Source organism: Lissotriton helveticus, chromosome 5_1, assembly GCF_964261635.1.
Source record: "Lissotriton helveticus chromosome 5_1, aLisHel1.1, whole genome shotgun sequence".
NCBI classification, from domain to species: domain Eukaryota; kingdom Metazoa; phylum Chordata; class Amphibia; order Caudata; family Salamandridae; genus Lissotriton; species Lissotriton helveticus.
In genome coordinates, this window is record NC_136065.1 from 948,184,744 (window position 1) to 948,203,104 (window position 18,361).

Here is an 18,361-nt window from a genome sequence, read left to right on the forward strand (position 1 = left end):
AAGAACAGCCTCAGCAAGATGAAGATATCTGGTTGAAAAGTCCCTCAGACATCCTCTCTCCCTGCAAGTCACAACCACTTGTCGTACAGGTTCAATGGCTACCACATCATCATTGTCATGTGCATGCAATCGCACTCAGCAGAAGTTATGGACATGAAACCCGATGGTCTAGGCTAGAAATCTGATGACCGACCAAGGTCAGGAGGGGAAGTTGTGAGAGGCCGGGCTGACATTGGAGAAAACTGGAGCTCCTGAAGGAGCGCATCCCAACACACCAACAGAAAGTGAATTGGGTGACAACCCGAGAATAACCTGACGACCGCTCAGCGGGAGACCAAGAATAAGCCGCACTCATGTGGGTATTGACTCTCTGCCTCATGTTTCTCAGTATGATCATCACAACACTGTCATCGATGGCTCAGCAGCCCATCACATCCTAGCTCATGGATGCACATGCTTAGCCAAAGAAAATGGAAATGCCTGGCCACCCCCACTCCAGGTGATCGACTTAAAAAACATAGGCCTGTAACCACCACCACAAGTCATGACCAAATGTTGTCCTGATTCACCACACGGCTGGCCATGCCAACATGCCGAGTGGTATCAAATTTATCAAACACTATCATCCCTAGAGTACCGAACTAGTAGTCCGGAGTCCCACACCGTTACCATGCCAGCTGTCAAGAAGAACCAGAGACTACCCGCTACCCTGACTTGCATCCGAACTTCGGCAGCGATTGCATGTTTTTAACCAAGAACCATCCACCCTGAGGTTATGCGAGCGACTAGGCATTGGCTTCTCCGTGGTATTGCTGCTGTCCCAACGTAGGCACACATGCAGCCACAGCACAGCCAACACGCAGGCCTGTTTCAACCCAGACAAGGGGCCTCCCCATGGAGGGAGAGTTGGACTTGACATTGCCCCACTGATGGACTCCAGGATGCCACAAGGTTGTCTAACTGAGGCTTCAGTTGATCAAGCAACACAATCGTGAACTTTTACTATGGACTCAGCCACGCTCGGGATGCACCCTGTTTATGAACAGTTATGACCTACCACACATAGTCTTCACCATCAGTGGAGTGGAGCGACTTCAAACCAACGGACAGGCTTCCACTAGTAGGATGCCAGAGTACGGTTGATGTCTCCAAGCCTGCATCCGTGTCCTGAGCGACTCAGATTAAACTATGAGTGCAAGTGAAGATGTCATGCTGCAGTCCAAGTCACCAGCCCCATTTCTGCCATCTTCCTGCTGCATGGTTCTAGAGGCTGATAGACCCTGTGGTGTTTTATTTGATTGTTGTTTACCCCCACAGGTTGGACTGGTATTCATTTTGATTCTCAATAAAGTTTGGGAGGAACACGTTGTAGTGTCTCAGCAGGCACTGAGTTTACCAGCCACTCCTAGAGGGCTGGACACACATGCACCCAACACCCATCCAGGTGTCACCAGTGACGTGGCCCTGTTAATAAAAGGGCCTGGGTGCACGTGCTCGCGGCCAGTTCACTAAGCAGACCTCCAGTGTCTGTGCCACGTCATATTAGCATGTGGGCCTGGGGCCCACGACATTGGCATTCTCACTTTGCAAAATCGTGAAACCTAAGCTATCGTCAACGTCAGCAAAATAATAGATGATTGTTGAATTGGGTTCTCCGTGGGTATTCCAATTAGGTCCTTAAACACGTAGAACAGAATTGGCTCGAGTTTTTCACTGTCTAATTTGAGAAATACAGTGAATTCGGTATAGAAATGACAAATGTCTTACTGCCCTCTAGTGGTAGAAAGAAGAATGGATTGGTATTTAAAACCCTCTGCCCCTGTAATATAAACATCTAATTAAGCAAAACTCAAATGGCATTTATTAACTAAAAACTATTCAAATAGGTGTCTGGGACCTCACATTCAATAAGAAGTCACCGCACGATGGCAGCACAGCAGAAGGAACGAGGGGACGATGACCTTACATCCTCAAATGTGACTGTTTAGTAATCTTCCAAGGTCATTAAATAAGCTGCAAAAATGCATTCCGAATTATTTTAAATGTAATATTTGTTTCGACATACAATACACATAATACAGGGGATACTAGGTAGCAGACAAATCTTCACTAATGATATTAGTGGTAATTAGCTGGTATTTAGGGCTATTCCGAGTTGTTGGACAAAAGAGTAGAGGGTCTGCAATGACAAACTAGCAGTTTTATTCTGCCCATTCATGAAAACATAAGCGCAACCGCGAGAACTTAACTTCACATTCTTAAATAGTTTTGGAAAACGCCAGAACAGAAGCTCACCATTCGGTGAGCCATCAGGCAGACACGTCGCGGATGTTTGACAGCACCATGCCATGGAAGTCGATAACTGTGCTTTCGGTTGAATCAGCCCTGTGCCAAAAAATTGTCACGATTGCTCCTTTAAGGGCCTTCTATTGTAATCTACACTGACAAAAAAAAAAGTTTGGCTAAAAGGGAGTAACTGTCTGAAATCCTTTTTGGGTACAAAGCCCCAGCGCGCCACCCTGTGGTAGAACTTCAGGATGCCGGGGCCTGATTCTCATATCTTTTGCACAAATAGGTTTGTCTTGCACATGTTGAAGAATTTCCAGAAACCTGTCAGTGTAGTAGGTTTCCAAATGTGCTTCCCGAAGCGTTTGTGAATATAAGAATGCCGTAATCTCTGCACTCATGCAAGGATGGTAACCCGTGGTTCCAAATTCATGCATTTAATTTAGAGTCATGACAGGGCAATAATGGATAGACTCAGATCGTCTTTTAAATGGATCTTGGGGCCTGCCGTGCCCTCTGCAGACTTCATTGCAGCTGCAGTTTAACCACCAGTACAGTATACCCAGGCATATGTTTCTAAATAAAAATGAATCAGCTCGGCAGGGGCCAGGCTGCACAGACTGGCTACCTTCACCCTCGCCGTGGCCTCCACTCTACATCCTGGGGACCCTACATCCTGGAGAGTGAAGGCAATCTTACTTGTTGGGTCTTTGAAAGCTCATCTGTGGAAACCCTGCCGTAGTATGCAGTGGGTATTTGTCAACTTGAACAATCCTCAGGATCGGAATGATGCTCAGAATGGTCCACCTCTTGATAGCGCCAGGCCTGAATTGCAGTAATAGCACAGACTGTTGAATCGATCAAGTGAGGGAAGGATAGGAAGGGAACAGCAGGGAAGCAGACCTAAAGACATAAAACAAAGTATATAATAAATCATGCCTCCTATATATTTACGCTAGTTGAGTGATTGCTTTTAAACTGACATATACATCTGTAAAAGAAAAGAAATATCCTCCACGTTCACATGTTGTGGGATCATCAGAATGAAGATTGCAAAGGACCCAAATCTATATAATGGAATGCTGCCATGGAAGGACAATATATTATCTTTTGTTTGCTTTCTAACCTCCTTTACTCAAGGCACCAATAGTTGATTGGCATGTATAGATGAACACCTACCTGACCATACCAAACGCCTAGCAGCACAGGGGTAAAAGAGCAAATCATAAGGCACTCTACACGGACCACTGTTAAAAGGCAACAAAGCACAGTCATCAGTACATTTCCATTTCTGTGGTTGTGTGCATATTCTTTTCATATCACTCATAATGATTGGAAATGGAAATAAGTAGCACCAAAAGAATAAAATGTTCCAGCACACAGTCCCAGCACTTCATAAAATGTATGCTAGAAGACGATTGACAATCTGCTGCAGTCTTCAGAAAAGACTTCAAATGAGAGAAACAAAGGAAAAGTGTTTTGGGGAAACACCTTATTCCCCCAAAGTACGGCGGCACCTGATTGCTGCAGTCAAAACAATGAATCAAATACTGTTCTTAGTAATTCCCTCCACCAGCCGCGGTCTGTAGTAGGAATTCCTGCAGGGCGGTGACGTGGGGAGGGGCAGGGTGGGGGGTAGTAATGTGTGGATTATGGAGTACTATGAAAGTAACAACCCAGGCGGCAATAAATGTTTGTCCAAGTAATAATGGAGGGCACAGGACCAATTTCAGAGTGGAGAACACAGTGTTTTATTATTAATACACACAATTTAAAATGTATTTAATAAAAAGTCACAAGAAATAAAAATGCATAAACACCATGCACAGTTTATAGATGTACAGGATTATAAAAAATGTATATTAACATAACATAAAGAAGCAATTCCATCAGTACAAAATATTAAAGACAAAAATAAAACAAAAAGGAGTGTTTTATCGACGCGCGTTTCGGCGACCAGTGCCTTCTTCAGGACAAGGAACACTCAGTTACTATAGGTACGTCTGATAAGGCATCAAATTATTGTCGTTTTATGCGGTCCGGATAGGATCTCACATTTGGAAAGGTAATTTATAAATTATCAAGATGAAATCGACGTGTCCCGTATACACAGGGGATGAATGTAAATCTTCTACGTTGATATAAAGAGGTTACTTAAAATGCGGAAACTAGATCAAGTATTAACTCCCTGAGGAATTGACCTTTCTTAACATCGGCTCGGTATCTATAGCAATACCGCATTTTAAGTAACCTCTTTATATCAACGTGGAAGATTTACATTCATCCCCTGTGTATAGGGACACGTCGATTTCATCTTGATAATTTATAAATTACCTTTCCAAATGTGAGATCCTATCCGGACCGCATAAAACGACAATAATTTGATGCCTTATCAGACGTACCTATAGTAACTGAGTGTTCCATGTCCTGAAGAAGGCGCTGGTCGCCGAAACGCGCGTCGATAAAACACTCCTTTTTGTTTTATTTTTGGCTTTAATATTTTGTACTGATGGAATTGCTTCTTTATGTTATGTTAATATAAATGTTTTATAATCCTGTACATCTATAAACTGTGCATGGTGTTTATGCATTTTTATTTCTTGTGACTTTTTATTAACTAAATTTTAAATTGTGTGTATTAATAATAAAACACTGTGTTCTCCACTCTGAAATTGGTCCTGTGCCCTCCATTATTACTTTGACAAACATTTATTGCCACCTGGGTTGTTGCTTTCATAGTGTTTTTTCCCTGACCTAGGGGTTGAGTTACCTATTTATTCAGGGAACCCTTGTTTTGACACATGGATTACGGAGTATAACAGGTAAGTAAACATATAAATAAATAAAACGAATTTCATTGCGTGCACTGCATCATCAAATGCGATGCAGTGCGCGCAGCGAAATTCGTTTTATTTATTCATATGTTTACTTACCTGTTATACTCCATAATCCATGCATTACTACCCCCCACCCTGCCCCTCCCCCTCCCCACATCACCGCCCTGCAGGAATTCCTACTACCGACCGCGGCTGGTATTTGAAACTTAGTTAAGTGTTGATGTGTCCCTTAATTCTGCAGAAAGTGTACTTTGAGACCGGTCTGGGATGGGGAACCAAAAGCAGCCCTGGCAACGAGTATTGGCATAGCAAATAGGTCTCTCCTCTGCAAGAGCTTTTAATTTAGTTTATTTTAACTGTGTTTTAGAGCACTGTGGTTGTACAGTATGTTTAAAGTTTGATTCTAAATTGCTGTGAAACAGACATTATTCTTTTGTAATTTATTAATGCGTAAGGGATGGTATGATTTAAATGTGAAATGGAAGGGAAGTAGCAAAACGTACAATGACTTTATTGAAAAAGTATTATGATATAGTGAATACTGCACTTCATAAGGGGGGTTGGCAGTGCTTAATCTGGAGAATGGGATGACTAGTGGTAGGCAATAAGTAAGGTGGATAATTGGTAGTGTGATAGTAAATACACATCATGTGTAGTGGAAAGGCCTGCTTAATTTTAATTCATGAAATAATTTAATTTAAATTGATGGAAATGGTGCAAATTAATTAACATGCACATGTAAAATATATGAAGGAAATTTCCCCTGCAATATTGCAAGCGAAGAGAGGTGGGAAGCACATTTTATTATCTCAAAGGAAATGTAATGCAACAGAGTGTGTCTATAACAGGAAAGCAGTTCCTCGAATATGATAACATGTATGCTTGAGCTAAGAATGAATGCTATTTGTTTGTAAAAGCACAGCAAAAGTTTGTTCTTGAAGCTTGTGTTTTGGCACAGTAAAGTTACAAATACAACTTAGGTTGTGAGTATGGGCCAGTCACAAATATTGTTTAAAGATGTCTGAATTAACAAATGAAATGCAGCATTGACCAAGGTGGAATAAAGGTAAAATTAAGAATGTAAATGTTGCGCACTTGGATGCTTTTTGGGCATCCACTAGCTAAAATACATGAAGGGTAATATTTTCCTGTGTACCTTGAACACATTTGTAGTCAAAACTATTGTTTGAAGCTGTCTAACAAATGAATTGAAAGGCAGCATTGTTTGAAAGGAATACAACTCATTGTGTGGTTGAGGTACAGTCACAAATAATGTTTAAATTTGTCTAGCTTTATTATGAAGTAATGCAGTGATTGGCCATTGCTGTTTCTTGCTCTTTTTCTTCCTCATTGTGTGCTGCGCCAGTAACAGCACTGTGCATGAGGGAGCGGTTTGACTTTATAAATAGGTGCATTTGTACTCGCAGACAGGGCCGGACTGGCCGTAGCGGGCACCGGGCAATCCCCCGGTGCTCCGCACAGGTGAGGGCCGGTTTTGGGCCCCTGGGGGCCGTTTTTGTTACAGGGCGGTTTTTGCAGCATAGCAGGGGGGGTGTTGAGCACTTTGCCAGGGCCAGTTTTGCACACGGGCTTGTTCTGGGAAAGTCCGTTGATGTGTCAAAAGGCGTTAATGGCTCTCACAAGCCCAGCGTGGTGACATCCCCCGCGTCAGCAGTGCCCAGCAGCGGCGTTGATAATACGGCCATCAGCGTTTACACCAGCGAGACTATGTTCAAGATCTACTTGCGCCTGAACGTGATGTTGCTTTTGGCAAACTTGTGAAGGTAAATAAGGTAAATAAAAAACATAATAAAATAAATAACAAACACATGCTGGGCCAATAATGCGAAGCTGCACCACCTTTCTCAACATGAAGCTTGGAGGTGGGTAAATAGAAACGATTGCACGTACCGCTCACGGAGAAGGTAAAGTCTAACATGAGGTGCAGTGTATATTTTTTCAATGTTTGTGCTCGTTATTAGTGTTTACCTTATTTTTACCGTTATCCATAGTTCACTACTCTCGAAGCAGCTCAAATCCTACAAGCTAAGTATAAGCAAGTGGAACGAAACATGCCTTTGGTTGTTGAACACTATTGAAACATCCATTTGTGGATCTAGAGTTTAAAAAAAATTGGCAGATAATCCCTTACTGCATGGGTATCACTGTGAAGAAAGTGTATCTCGTTCAGATCTTGCACTCCTCCAGCAATCAGGATTGTCGCTTCCACCCACCTTTGAATCAAAACCTCTGTTTTTCCCTCACAGGCCCTTTTGTAAAGAAAGTAGGGTCAGTGCCTCATGTTTAAGTGATTCAAGTAATATCATTACCTCACAGGTAATCATAATATTAGTGTACATTTTCCTTTTTCTTATCTAGCCAGTAAACTTTGGAACTCTCTGCCCCTGTCTATAAGATCCCAATCCAGTCATACTCTCTTTTTGGAGATCGCTAAAGGCATTGCTTTTTGCGGCCTCCTCTAAATTATTTAGTATTCCTTTGACTGGTGTCTGAGGTCTCCGCTAGCACCAAGGCACTTCGGTAATCGCACGCTCCATAAAACTTTTACTTACTTTCTTTGAAATGGAGAATAACATATAGTAACTGTATTCTCCTCTTGATTTCCACATTTAACAGTGCCAAGTTGGCAAAATCTATTTGTTAGCACTAACAGGTAAAATATCTGCAGTGAAGCTGTATTAAGACAAAGCAGTAATGTAACTTGAAATTGAAATAAAGGGATCTATTAGGATGTCGGGCGGTGGCACCACCGCGGTGCTGGTGGGGTGGAAAAATGCCTTTTTCCGCCCGTGAGCAGCAGAACTCGCGTCCGCCATATTAGTATAGCAAAACATAGGTCATTTCCCGTCCGCCATGGAGCGACGCGCACGGCCATCAAAGTGCGCCCGCCACCGCGGCGGTGGGAGCCAACGGAGACTCACCGCCGTGCGGAATGACGTCCGCACCGCTCCACAAATTAGGATGGCCCAAACAGGCAGACGCACCGCAGCGGAAACACAGCCCAAACCAGACACGGCGGATACTCGATAGCGGAGCGCAATAGCACAGACCCGGTCGTCACCACCCGGTCATGAACGCCATGGACCCAGCCCTACATATGCATCCGGTCATGTACCTGCTAATGCACTACCATCAACTGGGCCGCCGTGGACGCCGCCGCAGGTACGCTAATACACAAATGCAACACACAGGCTGACACAGGGTCCAAGTCCACCACAGACACCCTGCTGGGGGTCACAACACATCCACAAGGGCACCCCTACATCACCCACCTGACAACAAGTCACCCCTCTGCATCCGGGACACACATCGAACTAGCAGCAACTTCACGCTCCCGGTCACGTCACCTCAGTGGTCAACACATGCGCACAATGCCTGATGCAATACCACAACAAGACATGGGCAGGGCACAGACACCACAGGGACACACCACCCCAACCACACATAAACACACCCCAGCAAGTGGGAAACATCCTTTACAACGAAACTTTTACCACGCAGTGCTGTTACAACGCAAGTATTACAACGAAAACCTTTACAATGCATTACACTGGGGGGCGCTCTAGGATAGGGAATAGTTTCAATTTACTATCCAACACCTTCCCTAGTATCCACGGGGACTGGAGTTGGAATAGTAAATTAAACTATTCACTATCCAGCACCCCCAAGTGTAATGCGTTGTAAAGGTTTGCGTTGTAATACTTGCGTTGTAACAGCATGCGTGGTAAAAGCATGCGTTGTAACGTCATACATCCCAGCAAGTCACAGGCCAGGTGCCCATCCTGGGCTCCACCATGCACAGCAACAAGCACAGGAAAAAGCAAGCAAAATACACATCCTGCACCACACTACAGACAACCAGGGAGACAGCCACTGCAGGAGTGGCTGACAAGGAACACACAACACCTGTGCCTCACACACTGAAGGCTGACAATACTTCACAGCACATACACACACAAACACACACCCTTGGTGTATCCACAAACATAACACACACACAGGGTAGCCTGAACAGATGCCTGCACAAAACTACACACAAACACCACAGGAACACATACACAACCCCAACAGAAGTAGACATACCCTGCCAGCCAAACTGTGGAAAGGTAATGGGAGTAGAAACACAACATCACTGCACAACATCATCACTCACCAACAAAACACACACAACATACCACATATCACACAAGAATTGCACCTGCACAGAACTACACTGCCATATCAAACAAACCACAAATGCACATGAAAGCACAAATCTACAAGCACCACAGGAAATCAGGGGATGCACATCAGGCAATGCCAAGCCCACATACCCACAACACTGTATGCACAACAGGCAGTGTGTGCACAACAAACACAACAGGTACACACAGACATGACTGACACAACCTCAACACACACAGCACAAATCAGCACAGCACAAAAACAACAGCACACCCAGGAAGTGAAGATACACCACAGCTAACACACAGACACCCAACACAACAACAACATGATGCACCACTCTGGGATACAAGAGCACAACCAGCTACACCAGAGCACTGGGCAGCACACACAGCTCAAGTGCACAAGGGCAATCCACACTGATGAATAGCACAAGAACATCACACATAAAACAATGAGGCCATGTCCAGAGTGGAACAGCACTCTTGGCCCAAATACTGCACCACAAGGCACAGTCTCACAAATGAAGGGATGGGGAGGCACATACACATGTAAACAAAGGGGACAGCTGACATCAAAATCAACTGACTTGCATGTCAGCATTAGACATGTGAGGTGTGTACCATACACAAATAGAGGGAATGCAGAGCCACAATGGCTAGGCACAAGTGGCACACATAAGGGATGGCATCACACCACACATCATGCCATACAGGAGGAGAAAATGCACCATGTGAATCAGCAGGGTTTAGAAAATGTACAAAATGCTGCTAATAGAATTAATGTAAAAAAAAAACAGCAAAACCTTTCAAGTCAGAACGAAAATTCAGAATGAACAAAGGTCGACTGGGACAAAAAAATTTATTTCAGCTCATTATTTTTGTACCATTAAAGTATCAGGGTTGCAACATGCAGGGTTAGTTGCTGGACGCCATATTGGAGCAGGCCTCCGGCCCTTTCCCCTGAGCCCTCGTGATTAAAGAAGAACGCGGAAGGCAAAGTCCTTACTCTCTGCCTCCGTAAGCTGCAATGTAATCTATGATGTGCAATGTGCCTGCGTCTCTTGGGGAAAATAGAGAAAGTACGACTGTTGTTTAAAATAAGGTTCAAGAAAAGGAAATTAAAGCAAACACATGGCGTGACTTGGCACGTTTTTAACTGCCATTAGGATGTCAGCACAACGATTATCTTGAGAGGCAGTTATTTGGAATAGAATTTAGTCGTTAAAGGAATGCAACGAATCGCGCAAAAGGCCAATCTTTATTATTTGCTTCGGGTTTTATGCGAAGAAAACGGAAATTGAACCATTTTGATTGACTGGCGTGAATATGTTGAGTTAGTGAAAATTCACTATCATGACGCATTTCTTCACACCAGCAATAATTACAAAACTGTCTACCAAGGGCTCATTCTATAAAAGGCTTATGCTTAAGAGGTTCACATTATGAGAACATCTTTTGAAAAACCTGTCGCTTGGGCCAGCCGTGGTCGGTAGTAGGATGACATGTAGGGGGGTGATGTGGGAAGGGGGAGTGGCAGGGTGGGGGGTAGTAATGTATGGATTACCGAGTTTTACAGGTAAGTAAACATATAAATAAATAAAACGAATTTTGTTGCGTGCACTGCATCACCAAATGCGATGCAGTGCTCGCAGCGAAATTCGTTTTATTTATTTATATATTTACTTACCTGTAAAACTCCGTAATCCATACATTACTACCCCCCACCCTGCCCCATCCCCCTCCCCACGTCACCGCCCTTCAGGTCATCCTACTACCGACCGCGGCTGGCTTGGGCTCGTTCAATGATACATTACTGCCCGTTTGTCATATCACAGCACTTGCTTACCTGTTATCTCCTTGTGCTCCAGTTCCCAGCAGTCTCGTAGGCACCGCTCTGCATTTTTGTGTGAATTCACAGCTACACTCACATTCCCATTGTTTTGCATGGGAAATACATCCAGTAGTTCCTCTTCCCTCAGGTTGTGACTCGCTTTATCTTTTTCCTGTGGATCAATGATCTGGGGATATCGATATGGAGAACATGCAGTCCTAACTGTCCCTAAGGTGACTAATTTGCTGCTCAAGTTTCTCTTGTGTATTTTTCATACCTTTGACTTCAGATTCATGCTCACATGTGTGTGGCTCCTCAGGTCTTTGCAGGAAGAAAGAGTATTTCTCTGCGACTGTTTTAGTTTTGGGTCCTTCATTTTCTCCTGCAGGTTTGCTAATCTTTCTATGTCAAAGGTACCATGACCAGTAAATGGCTTCTTCTCATCATTGTTAGTGAGTCACGCCCACTGTTGTTATCACTTGCATATTGTTGCTACATAGTATTGGTAGGAGTCCCTTTCGGTGGGGACTCTACATTTATATTTTCCAACACTCCTTTCTCAGCTCCTTATTGTTCATTCTCAGATAAGTAGCAAGCAATAGGTCTGCCACTCTTGTGCCCATGGCTGGAAGCTGAGAAGGAGATGGAAAATTGCATAGGATTTCCTCAGGTATATTTCATGTAACAGATGTCATGGAGATTGTGATTAAAGGTAACATAAACTCACACACAAAGATCCGCTTGCGTTCAGCGAACCTTCAGTCAATGCCCACATGGGCTTGTGAAAGGTGCCTTGGCGGCTGGATCAGGGGGTCTCTGTCTCACACAAGTTCATCCTTCAAGTGTGGGTGCTTCAGGACCTGGCACTCTTGCCTGTCTTCCCTACTAAATCACTTAGTCTAGAGCCCCCTCTCTCTAAACCAGGGACTCACACTCATACATGTTTTCTATCCACTGGACTTCTCCCAATCCTACCTGCTGAACCAACTTATTTCACCCGTCATATCTTAGCCGGAAGACGTTTGCATACCATTTATAACAATACTTCAACACCTGTAAATCAGTGCAGGCAATACAAAGCAAACAAGTGAGCGAATATACAGCAAGCACATTTTTTTCTTTTGTCCAGTCATGCTCACTCTTTTAGCCAATTCACCTGGTCCGATGCAGGTCCATGCTCCACACCAGATCCCTTGAAGAATCGTTTCCCTTACCTCTGGCATCTCAGGTTGTCATGTGGGGCCTGGTCCAGCACACATGTGTCTTCTTTCTGCTGAGTATATTCCGCACCAACAATGTAGCACCTGTTAAAATAAAATGTAACTTGTCAAGAAGCTCAAACCTCTAACATGTTTAATGCCAAAATAAAAAGCAACAAACTGAGTTTTAATTGGAAAAAGGTCTCATAATCTAATACTAAATTGCATGCAACTTTTTGCAGCTTGTGAACACTTTTCTCTCAACACAAGTCTATGGAGCATAAACATATGACATAAACGTGTTACTTTAGTTAAACGTATCTAATTAGCAGGCAGTAGGATCTTCTCATGGAGAAAATATGAGAAGTCCTTGAAAATAAGATGCAAATTAATGAAAAATTTGCCGATTTAATTAATTTCCCTAAATAAAGATTTTGATTGCCAAAATTGAAGACGAGGGTATACTTTGCTTCGGGATGCAATAAATGTGAATGTACTACCTTAAATTAAATTGCTTCTAAACCTGCTAGAGTTATGCAACTTAGAGGGGATATTGAGACTAAAGAGGACTTAAAATTACTACCCAATTGACAGCTACATTTGATAGTAATGTGTACGAGTGCACATTGTGATATACATACAGGCGCTGGGGAACATTAACGTTAAAGCAATAGAAACACATGATTATGGTTTCACAGTGAGGTAGAACACTAACCCAGGAAATGCCTCAGTGGGTTGAGAATAAACTGCAGGAAGTGGCAGATCTACGATGATTACAGGCTTCTGACAATATTGGAAACCCGAAAAATAAGAGATAGGATTTTAGGATGATGATGTACTCATCTTAAGAAATGCAGAAGGGGCTTATTTTACACAAAAGTCAGTTTTATTGTTACCTTCATATGAGCTATGCTTTGTGGCCTTGTACAAATGCCTTGGCAGACTTACCATATGCCAGTCTTTGGAGACCAAATAATTAATCAGGGACTGAGGGGCCCATAAAATAACTTAAGTGCAATCTTGTGATCAATACCCCTGACTCCTTCCAGGCACTATACTATGCGAGGCCTGGTAAGTTAGGGTTGGTGAGTTGATTGCTTCCCAGTTTAGACTGATATAACTATAGTACCTGCATCTCACATATATGACTCACTTTGTACTATGGTTATATGGTCACTCTCCAAAGTACCTTAGATGTAACACTCAAATGGAGACTCCTCAAGACCTGGTTCTTCGAACGGTAGCAGCATTCCACCCCCCAGCGCCTTGAGACCCTCACGGGTATGTAGTGCACTTTACAAATGCTATGATTGATTGATTGACTGATTGATTGGCGAACGACGACTCTTTAGGGTAGAGGTCTACTTGACGCTGAGTGAAATGCTGTGTTGGAAAAGCGGTGAAGGCCCTAAGGTTGCTCAATTGCTCAAATCGACAAACATGAATGCCAATAGATTTAAGAGGCCTTTCCTGTAGGTGGGTCTACTAGTAGCTGAGAGAGATGTTGTTTTAAATGGGTCAATACAGAAGCTCCCACCCCCTTTCCAACTGGAGTAAATGGTAAACAGGATCGGCCAGCTGCAGAACTCTGGAAATCCTGGTCAATAAAGGTACAGAAACATAAAAATATATAGGGGCACTGGGCTTTATATAAGGGAATAGACCTTGAAATTCCTAAGGCTGGTACTCACATATTAGTAGTCTCATATGCAGGTAATATATGCCTCAAATGGAGTTTAGGTGACGAAGGATTTGGAATGTTTGAACAAATTTGCTGTGCTGTTCTAAATTGTTATGATAAAATGGTGTTGATTATTTCAAGTGCCAAAAATGTTTAAAAACAAAACAGAAAAATACTATAAGAAAAACTATATAAAAATTAAAAAAGATAAATACTAAACTATAATGCTAGGTTACCAAAGCAAGTGTTTTTTCTTTTTTTAGTTTTATATAGCGCAAACTAGACCCAAAGATATTGGGTATCAGAGCGCATTACATGAGCACCAGTTGTATTACACAAGGACACATTCATTTTTGTTAGGCACAGGGAAATTAAGTGATTTGCCCGGAATCACAGGATGTTGGGGGTCATTGCTGAGACTCAAAGCCAGTTCCCCAGCTTCGAGGTCGACCGCTCTAGCCAGAGGAAGCAATTGAGAAAGTCCAAACCTTCACCTGTTTATTTCTAGAAATCTGATGTAGATAGATGGGAGGATTGTGGTGTATTATATGGTATAGTAGTGCGACCTTACCGTGTAATACTCAGCAAAACTGTCTTCTGTACAGGCAGGTAAGTTTGTAAAACCTTCAGCTCTACCGATCAGCAAGGCATAAGCAAAAGAACTGGTCTAAAGCATTTAGAAGCACCAGCGAATTAAATTAGAAAGTTACACTATGCAAACGAAATCTGACACCAATTTATAAAATTAGATGTTTTTATTAATTTTTAGACAAGCGAAATTCTCCAGAGGGTTCCGTAGATATAGATTTTTAAGTAAAACAAAAATCTCAACTTTTTAGTCCAAAGTGCAAACAAGCATTGGTAACCTTAAAGTCTGGAAATGTTTGAAAGGTTTGAAAGAGTTGCGTTCGACTACTCCGGCCCGAGTGTGGTGACTAAATCCAACAGGAAAAGGGAAGTTGGGCCACAAATAATATTTTGACAGTTACCTGGTCACCACACCAGTCTCAAGTCCAGTTCCACACTTTATATCAAGACCGCCCTAGACTTTAATGGAGTGGTCATGATGCCGGGGATGCAGGATGCTGAAGATGCTGACAGATGCTGTCAGTGCTCGCGGTCGACAGGGGTGTCCTTGCAGTTATTCCTTGGTCCACAGGTAGATGGCACGACTTTGGACACAGTGGTAAGAGTCTGTTGAATCCTCTTTGAGCAAGTCAAAAGCCAGCTGCAACTGGGCTTTCAATATCCATACACAGCGAGTCCAGTAGAATTATTTGGTGAAGGCTGGTGTCCCTCTTTGGTGATCAATCTGGACTTAGATGACCATCCTGAGTTGATCAGACGCAGATACAACTTTTGGCCATTGACGAGCAGTCTCTTGGGTCACGCAGCAGTGCCTAATGATGGTTCGAGGAAGGTGGCTACTGACTTGAAAAGAATAGGCTTCTTCAGCTTGACACTTTGTCCTGATTGCAGGGCATCAGCTACCTGGCCCTTGAAGTAATTTCTTTGTTCTGTGGTTTGGGAGTGACTTTTCCACAAGCAAGGGCCCACAGGCACTTTATCTTTTTGCTAGCTTAAGGTGCAGTAGGTGCAGTCTAGCAGCCATTGCAAACTCGCATGCCAGGTTTAGGGGTCAGCAGTGCAACCCTTCTTTGGTCCTTTTTCCAGTTCCATTGTGATCTGAGTTTCAGGGTGCCAGGGGTGCCAATTTATACTCAGTAAAAGCCCTGGGTAATGCTTTGGTCACAAATCAATGGGATAACAGAATCCCTCCTGTCCTATGATGACATGAGGCTATGTGTGGCATCTAGCATCCCAGAGTGCTCTATTCTCTGCTTTCTCAAGCTGTCTGCACCTTTCCTTGGATGTTAGTGGCTTGGTATCCCACCCTTGATGTATGGCTACCTGTGTGCTACACGCCAACAGGAAAATCGGTTTTTGCAATGTTTCTGTCGCCAGTCTGTCTACCTGAACAAAGGGCTAGCCCTTCAGGACTGTGATCAGCATTTATCCACCAAAGGCAACTTGCCTTTGAAGCTCACCTTTTCGGCCAATACCCTGAGTGGAATCCTGCAATAGGGAGGTAACACCTCTCCCTGTAGAAGGCTTCCATTGTTCGGGAGCCTGGGAGTCATTCATCAAACTCCCCAGGAGGACAGAAGGCTGTCTGGTGGCCACAACTCTGTGAGGCCACTGGGCGAAAGAGTGGCAACTTTCCAAATCTTGCCTTTCATTAAAACTGACAGTAAATTCGACTTAAGACTCAAGTCTGGTTTAATGCCACAATTAACTTGCTACCTTCTAGTACCCATTTTAGTATTCCCATTGATGAAATAATGGGACTGAGAGGTCAGCTGGTAACTCTGTTAGCCAATAGGGCTACTATTTTTTCCACAGCAAAAATTTTAATTTGAAATATTTACATTTAGAGCATATTAAAAGCATATGTCCTACTTAACAGTGCGCAGCTCCCTGCCTTAGGGCTCCATAGGCCTTTCTTAGGGGAGACATATATTGTTAAGAGAAGTGACAGCTTTGCCATTTAAATGGGAAAGTCGAACTAGCAGTTTAAAACTGCTCTTGCATGTTGCAGTGACATGCTATGAGTCATTTTGTACTTTATCAATTACAATGTGGCACAAACAGTGCTGTAACCCCGGGAGGTGGACTTTCTCTGGTAAGCCTTGGGTACCCTTGTTACCATACACCAAGGACTTAAATGTAAGTCAGCTTATAGCAATTCGGGATGGCCAATTTAACGTACATTTTGTAAGCAGTTAGAACACTGACACTGAATTTGCTTAGCAGGCCTCAGTGCACTCTCAGAGCTGAAAAACCAGCAGCATCAGTCCAAAACTTTGGGGATTATCATGCAAAAAAAGGCATTTCCGTGCAGTAGAATATCAAAGAAGACTAATATATTCAGCATTGGAATTCTGTGCTTAATCTAGCACTTTGGAACCGGGATAGTGTACTGAATCCCAAGCGAGGCATCAATCAATGAAACAGATTTGTAAGGTGCTGGTGATCACCCGTGAGGTCCAGGCACTTGGTGTGGGGTGGGAGGGCAGGGGGCAGGCACGGCCCGTGCAGGGTGTTATACCGGGGCGGTGACACCAGGCGGGGGAGGGGCAGGGTGGGGGGTTGTAAAATGCGGGATATGGACCATTACAGGTAAGTACCGAAAAAAAAAAACGAATTTTGTTACCTGCACTGCATCGCCGAATGTGATGTAGCGCGGCCAACAATTGTTTTTTTCTTTTTTCGGTACTTACCTGTAATGGTCCATATCCCGCATTTTACAACCCCCCACCCTGACCCTCCCCCGCCTGATGTCACCGCCCCGGTATAATGCTTTGCACGGGCCGTGGCTGGCGGGGGGGGGATAGTTCAGCTGCAGAGGGACGTGCGGGTGGGGACCGTTCGGAATTGGAGGGGAAGGCTGTTATAGGAGTTAGCGGTCAGGTAGGAGAAGGCTCGGCTGACAATCCTGCTGGATGTGAGGCATGAAGGCTAAGGAGAGGGATGCGGAGCACAGTCGTTTTGCGGGCTGGTGGAAATTCACCCTGTGGTTGAGGTAGGCTGGTCCTTTGTTGTGCAGGCTTTGTAGGCATGGGTTTTGGAGGAGTTTGAACTGCCACTGTTTGCTGATGGGGAGCCAGTGTAGTGATCTGAGGTGAGGAGTGATGAGGTTCCTCCTAGATAGGTGGAGGATGAGGTGAGTTGCTGTGTTCTGAATGTTCTGTAGTCTGCTTTGTAGTTGTGAGATGATCCCCATATAGATGGAGTTGCCGCAGTCCAGTCGACTGGTGATGAGGGTCTGGGTGATGGTGCGTTTGGTGCTGATGGGGAGCCACTTGAAGATTTTTTGGAGCATGTGCTGAGTGAGGAAGCAGGAAGATGAAAAAGCTTTATCTGCTTCTTCATGGTGAGGTTGCTGTTTAGTATGATGCCAAGGTTTCTTGCATGCTCTGCGGTTGTGGAAGAAGGGCTAAGTTCACCTGGCCACCAGGAGTTGACTCGTGGGGAGCAGTTGCTTCCAAAGATGAGTATCTCAGTTTTGTCAGTGTTGAGTTTGAGGTGCCTGTTCTCCATCCAGCTGGAGACGCTGGTCATGCACCTGTGGAAGCTGGATTTGGTGGTGGCCGGGTCAGAGGAAAGGGAGAGGATGAGCTGAGTGTCGTCAGAGTAACAAATGATGTTCAGACCATGGGATCTGACCAAGGTGGCCAGGGGGATCATGTACATGTTGAACAAGGGTGGGCTGAGTGAGGACCCTTGGGGAATACTGCAGATGATATTCTTTCGCCCGAGGTGTAGGATGGGAGGCAGAC